Raw genomic sequence first — 6,000 nt, forward strand, 5'->3', positions numbered from 1 at the left:
CTGAACCCCAATTATTATTATTTTTTTTTTTTTTTTATGAATCACCCTTAAAGCCTAATTGTGTTGACTACTTTTTCATTGCTAAATTTGCATCCTGAGAAATGAGGACACCCGATGAGGTAGCTATTGTGGCCATAAACCAACAGCAATCAATGATCACTTGTATACATCACTAGGATTCATAATTGACTCATGTTTTCTATGCAAATATTTTTAGTGTCTGTGCATTAAATGTCCTTCTATCTGTCTCATAACTACAACGTGGTACATTGTATTTTCCAAACATGGTGTGGAAACATTCCCCCTTCCCCTTCCCTTCTGCAATGTGATCTTACAACTCTCCCACCATTGAGAGGGGAAGTTTATAACTTCTCCTCTTAGAATCTAAGTGCTTTGACCAATAGAAGAAGGTGGAAGTGATGCTGTGGTACTTAACTGACCTGGAAGCTTCTGTCTCCTGCCTTTTGAAAACCAGCAGCAATGCTGTGGGAACCACAGGGAGAGGCCATGTGCGGCTGCTCTGTTTTTGGCTGCCCCTGAGTTGCAGTCAGTGAAAGGGAGCATCGACTGTGAGTCAGCTGTGTTGCCTGTTGCCCAGACAAACCTCCAGCTCACTCCAGGCACAGCTGCCATGGGGGCCCAATCACATAAGAGATCCCATGATGCAACAGAACCATGAAAGAAAATAGTACATTTTTTTGATACATTACATTTTGGATGTATTTTGTTCTGCAGCAATAGATTGCTCCCATACACAGGCCAAATAGAGATTATTAATGTCTTTTAGAAAACAATCTCTTGTGATCTAAGTCTATTCATCCTATGTAGTTCCTCTGCCTTTTCACACCTACGCTCTGAGAATATTAGAGCTGAACAACATATCATCACTGTATTCTACCTTGGTTTATAGATGAGGGAACAGAGCTTCACACACACACAAATATTAACTTAAATTACACCAGGATCTTACCAAAGAGATTCCCAAAAATTTTAATTTCCTGGTATCCTGTCGTAGAAACAAACAACATACTTTCAAGTGGAGATGAATGCAAAATGGTCCTGAACATGAACTATTTCCTCAAGAGATGGGCTTGGCGGAAGCACTTTAGAGTCATAATTATTAGCAGTAGAAATTTCCTTGATTGTCTTGCTGTGGGAGTAGTGAGAGCAATTCTGCCAAGGAGGCAAAATGATAAAGGTGTGGGTCTGAATTCTATTTAGGATGTTATTTCTAAGTAACTTGCCCTAATAGGTTCAACGATAGTGCAAGAGAAGGAGGAGTGTGGAACAGAGAGGAAACCTGGAAACTGAAGTACTTGCTAAGTGCCAATCACTTTGAAGCACTCTTTACATTATTTCAAGTATTTCTTATAAGAATCCATAGAAGGTAAATTACCCCAACTTTATGGATGAGGAAGGAGAAGATTAGAAAGCCTAGCTAACACTGAATTCAAAACCACAATGATTTCCTCCCAGTCTTTTTTTTTTTTTTTTTAATATATTTTTATTGATTCCAGAGAGGAAAGGAGAGGGAGAGAGAGATAGAAACATCAATGATAAGAGAGAATCACTGATCCGCTGCTTCCTGCTCGACCCCTACTGGGGATCGAGACTGCAACATGGGCATATGTCCTTGACCAGAATCGAACCAGGGAGCCTTCAGTCCGCAGGCCGATACTCTATTCACTGAACCAAACCGACTAGGGTCCTCCCAGTCTTTTGCTCAATTGAATATAGCTTGATGAGGAGTCCAGATCAGGCCACTGGGAGAATAGGTGAAGGTACTACTGGGAATGTTTATCATATAAAAGAGAAGATTTGGCCAGGGCAAAATATCTTCAGGTGCCTAAATAATCATCATTTGCAACATAAAATAGACATGAATTCTCACAAGAGGTTTTCTAAGCTACTAAAATGACAATTTGATAAGGAGAGTGGAAAATGAATTTCTTATGAAGAAGAGGTGAGACTAGAAATTTGTGGTGATTCATCCCAACTCTCATGGTTCCTCTGCTTTGCCAACCTAGTGAATCTGCATAAACCCCTGGCTTCCCTCTAGGTGGGAAGCCTAGTTTCATGCAAAGTAACCCACTGACCACAGAAGAAACGCAGAGGTGGTGATTATGTTTTCTGTGTACTCCTCACAGTACAAGTCTGTGCAAATTTTATGAAGTTTCTTCCACCTGAATTTTTTTTCCTTTCCTTTCCTTCTGAATACCAGATTAGTTTGGTTTTTAATTATTCTATATCTATATTTCATCTTCCAGTTCCTCAAAGTTTTACATCACATCAGAGATATAAATCTCATATTCATTCATTTCTTCACGCTGCAATTTACTTTTCAGTCGGCCTATTCAGAACACGTTGGTCTAAGGCCTTATGAATTAATAGATGGATGAGAAAGATGTTCTTACCTTAAGGGACCATCTACCTGTAAAAGGAGACAGGAAAGTTAACAACAAATTTGCAATGCAGCATGGTAAATTCTTTGACTGGCAAAAATATAAGTGAAAACAAAAAGAGACGTGACACCTAGTCTCATCCGCAAAGGTTTCAGGAGGAATCATCGGGATGGGAACTGAATTATAATAGACTCATTGAAAGGCAAAGAAGTGGGGAGTATACTTTTCTTAAAGAATTTGGGTGGTGAAAGGAACATGTATGTGGCTGTATCCTAAGAACAATTCTGTTTTATTTTCTGCTCTAAATAGGATAGTATGTTTCTGAGGTGGGGAGGATGGATGTAGGTCTTAGGTCAGTGATTCTCAACTAGGGTTGTGTTTTTTTTGCTCACCCCCTTGGGAAAATTTGTCAATATATGGAGACATGTCACAACTGGAGGTATGAATGTGACTGACATTTAGTGGTAGAGATCAAGGATACTGTTAAGTATCCTACGATACACGGGACAGGCCCTCAGAACAAAGAACAATCCTGCAAAAGATTATTTAGAGTGTCAGGGATGAGAAATTCTGCCTGAAGTGCTTAAAAAGTTTGAAACTTCAGCTTTAAATAAAAATTATCATTGCTGACTTTAAAGTAAAATAGTAACAAAGTAGGGTCCTCCTCTCTTTTGTCTTCCTGAGGCCCTCCAGAACTCTGCTGTGGAAACAGCAGGCATTGCATAGGGCTGCTGAGCTTGCCATTTTTATAAAGTGCCTTGGGTTTGCTCTGACCTTTCTGCATTCCTAATTCTCTTGAATTCATTTTTTTTCTTTTTTTAAATCTAGGGAAATGTGTTTCTTGATTAAGTACAAGATCAAGTGTATCTTCTTCCTAAATTAATGTTCCTCTTGATCAAAGTGCTCACTCATTTGTTATTTCTCCAAAAGGAAATGTGCATTTCTCAGACTCCATAAATCATATAAACAGGATTTTTTATTCACCACTTAAATGGAGATAAATCATAACTTATCTGCAGTATCTTTAGTTTGTACTGCAAATTTGTATCTGGATAGCCAGGATTTGGGTAACCCAATCATTTTCTCAGACTCTCAATCCATTCTGGTCCCCCCTTTACCCTATTTAGGGTTATTATTATTGGTGAAAATCAGACTTTCCCACACGATCCAGAGAATAGAAGATTGTGGTGTAACAAGATGATTTATTTGTGATGCAAAATCAAAAGAGTTCCCCTGCTGGGTTCCCAATGCCCCATCTTTGTCTGTCCTGCCATGGAAAAGGTCCAGCCTTGTCTTCATCAAGGCCAAAACAAAGGCCAGTGTCCAGAGTCTCTGTTTTATGTTAAAGATTAGTCTTTTGGAGCCCCCGCAGTCTGTGGGCCCTGGTTTCTGCTAGACCCGCATGCTCAGTTGCTCCCTGGAGAGAGAGTGCATGAACAAATGGGTAAGTGAGAACATCTTTGTTCGCCTGGGATTATAACCAGGAATGTTTTCAAGATAACCGATCAACTTCCCAAGCTTTCATGGGCTTCTGATGGGTCCAACCACTAACCCATGATCCCTTTCGCAGGTGAGACTGGCATGCCTCTATGGTCAAGCACATCCCTCTGCCATTTGACTTCTATTGCGCATGTGTTTACCTACTACTGATCCCCCTCCACAAACCTGTATGGGAGGCTGCTCCTTACATTGGGAAGGGAAGGTTGTTAAATCTGTAGCTTCCTGGAGAAACAAACAGACTCTGTGTCCCAGCCCATTAGGCTCAACAATGTCCAATTCCTTTTGCTTCCTTCTTATTAGTATTTAGCTACCCATGGTAACATCATCCGTTGCTCATGCAAGTCTCATAACTTAGAATGTCAACATCTTTTTAAAAAATATATTACAACCATAGAAGCCTAATTCACAGTCTATATTTTGTGAGTCCTTCCAACTTGATTCTCAAGTTCACATTAACTTTTCTTATTTAGTTTACCTAGAAATTAAAATTAATTATTATTTTGTTCTTTTTTTGTCATCTTAGCACAAAATTAAATTTGCCACACAATTAGTATGTGTTTGTGCATGTGATAAGTGTATATATACATATATGTATAAATTATTCTATGGCATTACACTCTCATTAGGTTTTTTGTTGTTGTTATTGTTAGGTGTGAGCTCCTAATTGATGAGGACTAAAATGAAAAGATCAAACATGCATTAGGAAATAAAAGAGAATAGTTCTCCAGAAGTGACTTTAGATATAACTAGCATGTTTTTGTTGTCATTAGTATGAATTTGGAACCTTTCTCATAAGAATCCAATAAAGGGTTGAAAATATATATTTAACTCCTGCCAACATGAGACATGTTCTAAGTTTCTACCTATACTCAGAAGGAAGAAGTATGACGATTGATTAGTATGGTCTACTGTGGGCCTCAGAGTGATGAGCACAGCAAACAGGAGTCCTCTGAATTTTCAAATCTTGATTCCTTATTAAGGGAGCCAGCTGAGTACTTAAAAGGAATAATGGAGAAAATGTTTTAATTGTGGAAATAATATAATTAAAACAGAGGAAAAAGGAGAAAATATTTTGGGGGCAAATTTTAGATACTTTATATATACACTACCTTATTTAACTAGTAGCCCTGAGCATGAATCCGTGTGCCAGTAGCTCTCTGCAGGGCTTGGCCGCTCCTTACCCACTGCCCAGAGGCTCTCCGTGGCACAGAGACCCATCTGCAGCCAGGCTCGCAAGCATTCTCCCTGTCCCCCGCCCCTGGCCACTCCATGCCAGTTGCCCAGAGGCCCTCTGCAGCCAGGGTGGAACGCTTGCCTCATCGCCATGGCGACAAAGCAAGCATTCTGCCAGGCCGCACACGCTGCCCACTCTCAGCGGCCACAGCCCCTGGGACTGGGGGACTCTGGCGGGGTGAAGAGGATTGGGTGCTGCCATCTTGTGGCTATGGGTACCACCATCTTTGTGACAGAGTGACAGCTAATTTGCATATTACTCCTGTATTAGATAAGATACTCAAAAAAAGCCCTTTGAGACCATCATCATTATTGACATTTCAAAGATGAGAAAAACTAAACTTTGAAGAGCATTTACTCAACTAGTAAGGTCAGGGCTTGAATTCAGACCTCAGTTTAGTTGGCTTTGAAACATATGCCTTCCTAATGTTTACAGGGCTTTAGGGAACAATAAATATTTTAGGGTTTGTGTTTAGTTGGGAATGAGGACAAAGTTGAGAATTATGGGCTGAGAATAAATATCTATGGATTTTACTAAGTTTTGAGAATATGAGGCATCTGCAACCATTTTTACAATCAATCTAATAACATTTGGATCATCTCCAAAGGAAGCAACCTACCCATCAGCAATCACTACCTATTTTCTCCAATCCTCCAACACTGGGCAACCACTAATCTACTTTCTACCTCTATATATTTTAATATTCTGGACTTTTCATCTAAGTGAAATCATAAAATATGTGGCCTTTCATAACTAACATCTTTCACTTAGCAAAATGTTTTCAAGGTTCATCCATGGTATTGCATGTCTCAGCACTTCATCACATTTTGTAGATAATATATCATTTTATGAATATATCACATT

At 39.5% G+C, this 6,000-nt stretch overlaps 1 long non-coding RNA gene across 1 annotated transcript in view; it reads right to left on the reverse strand.

Annotated features, from left to right (window-relative positions):
- The window catches only part of LOC114228323 (uncharacterized), a 61,080-nt gene extending 55,898 nt beyond the window's left edge, over window positions 1–5,182 (reverse strand). The window contains exon 1 of the long non-coding RNA XR_003614467.2: window positions 5,012–5,182. This is a non-coding gene — a long non-coding RNA (uncharacterized LOC114228323). The remainder of the gene's footprint in view (window positions 1–5,011) is intronic.
- Window positions 5,183–6,000: the final 818 nt, after the last annotated feature.

This window comes from Eptesicus fuscus, chromosome 16, assembly GCF_027574615.1.
Source record: "Eptesicus fuscus isolate TK198812 chromosome 16, DD_ASM_mEF_20220401, whole genome shotgun sequence".
Taxonomy (NCBI): domain Eukaryota; kingdom Metazoa; phylum Chordata; class Mammalia; order Chiroptera; family Vespertilionidae; genus Eptesicus; species Eptesicus fuscus.